Genomic DNA, 1951 nt, shown 5'->3' with positions numbered 1-1951 from the left:
TCGAGCAGGAGGCACTGGTTGGTGATTGACATCTGCAGAAAAATTTGGAAGAATGTTTTCAATAATATAGTTTTGTAGAAATTTTATTTTAATAAGCCCAGATGTTTTATAGAGAAATTCACTTAATCTTTTCCTTAAATATATTGCAGAGGAGGCCTTTCTGCCCGGGGAGTGTAGCATGCTCTCCATCCGCCTGCTTCTGCAGAAGGTGCAAGGGAACTGATCCGTCTCTGTTGAAACTCAATGTTGGGTGATTTGCTTTGGAAAAGGAATATTTATATTTCCATTTAAGAATTTCAAGAACTTGTTTCATTTTAATTGCTCTACTATAATTATGCAATAGAATATGAACCACCCAAATCGTTTATCCAACTAAAAAAAATTTACACACACACACGCACACAGGAACACTCCACATTTTTCGTCGTTAGAGTCATGAATATACACGATTTCCCATTTACTGCAATGTCCCAAAATGCAGGGGGCATTGCTCTGTTCACAACCCAGGGATCTTCTCCAACCTAGTTGCCTGTATTTAGGGCAACTGTATCATTTATTGAGCAAACTATGACATTTTGGGGAGAAGAAGGAGGAAGTAACCAGAGAGCAGGGAAGGAATTGGGCGTAATCCAAGGCGTTATTTTCAGCTGTCTTATTCCTACGGTAGGAGGACATGGGATACCCTTTGGGTTTTTTTCTTGAGATAGACATAAGTAATATTCTAAGGTCTTAGATGTACAACCCAACGATTTTTACAGATTTATAAACCCATGCACCAGATATCCAGATCACCGCATAAAATACATTCGGTGTCGAAGAAGACAGCTTAAGGCTGCACTTTTAAAAGTGAATATGAACATTACCAACGCAAACCATCTGGAGAGACATTATTTTAGGAATCCTATAACAGCCCTTCCCAGGAGTCCTTCGATAGCTCAGTTGGTAGAGCGGAGGACTGTAGGTGCGACAGTTGGGTATCCTTAGGTCGCTGGTTCGAATCCGGCTCGAAGGACGAGACTTTTGGAAATCCCAGGCTCCTCCCACGAAGCCACCGTAAAATTTAGATCCTTCCGGAACGTCGGGGAATAATCCCTTCCCGCGGGTCTCCGGCGGACAGGTTGCACTTTCCGTTCAGACAAGAGCGCGCTGAGCTCTCCTATTTACAAGCACGCAGTACATCCGGAGCGGACTGCGACCGCGGCTGCTGCAGGGAAGGGCCGCCGGCTCCGCGGAAGACCTGCCCAGCAGGCTTCGTTCACTTTTCCCGCCCCGGCTCCGGGGCTGCGGCGCGCAGCTCTGCAAACTGCCGCCCGGCTCCCCGGCTCGCGCGCTACACCCCGCGCCCCAGGCGGGCCCCGGCGCAAAGCAGCGGAGAGGAGGGCGCACGCGCGCGGCTGCCAGGCGCGCCCCGCCCCCTAGGTCTCCAGACCCCGCCCCTGGGGAGTCGCGGATCCCGGGTCACCCTGGTAATTTCCCAAGGGGCCTTTCACTGGAGCAATTTCAGACCTACCCCAAAGGGGGAAGTAGCATCATGAACGTCACCGGACCCACCGCCCACATACAGCCACCCTGCTGGCACCATCTACCCCAAATCCACACCCCTCCCGCACCCTGCCCTTTCTGCACAAATCGGAGATGCGGACAGGACCAGCTCACCGCCTCTGCTCCCTCTGCACACGGCAGGAGTGGAGGACAATTCACATAGAGCCGTCCCTTTCGAGTTACCAGCGCGCGGGTGGGCAGCCGCCCGCACCTGGGGAGGTCCCTGCGGCGGGACGCGTCCAGAGAAAACCGGCTGCAGCGGGTACACGCCCTCCCAATAGGACTACAAGTGGGGGCAAGACAGCGACCAGGTTGCCTCTATCTTCCAGGCACGAAGTACCCACGGCACATACATGACACAGTCGTGTAACTTCTCAGACTAGCATGCTCAGTCTGTTTACTCATAGTT

The 1951-nt window shown here is 51.7% G+C and overlaps 1 non-coding gene across 1 annotated transcript; it reads left to right on the top strand.

Annotated features, from left to right (window-relative positions):
• Positions 1-924: 924 nt before the first annotated feature.
• Positions 925-1012, top strand: TRNAY-GUA (transfer RNA tyrosine (anticodon GUA)). The gene is given in 2 exon segments: positions 925-961; positions 977-1012. It is a non-coding gene; the product is annotated as a tRNA-Tyr (tRNA).
• The last annotated feature ends 939 nt before the right edge of the window (positions 1013-1951 follow it).

Source organism: Ursus arctos, unplaced genomic scaffold (genome assembly GCF_023065955.2).
Source record: "Ursus arctos isolate Adak ecotype North America unplaced genomic scaffold, UrsArc2.0 scaffold_31, whole genome shotgun sequence".
In the NCBI taxonomy this organism is placed as follows: domain Eukaryota; kingdom Metazoa; phylum Chordata; class Mammalia; order Carnivora; family Ursidae; genus Ursus; species Ursus arctos.
The sequence above is the reverse complement of the archived record's forward strand: the minus strand, read 5'-3'. Positions and strand labels throughout refer to the sequence as shown.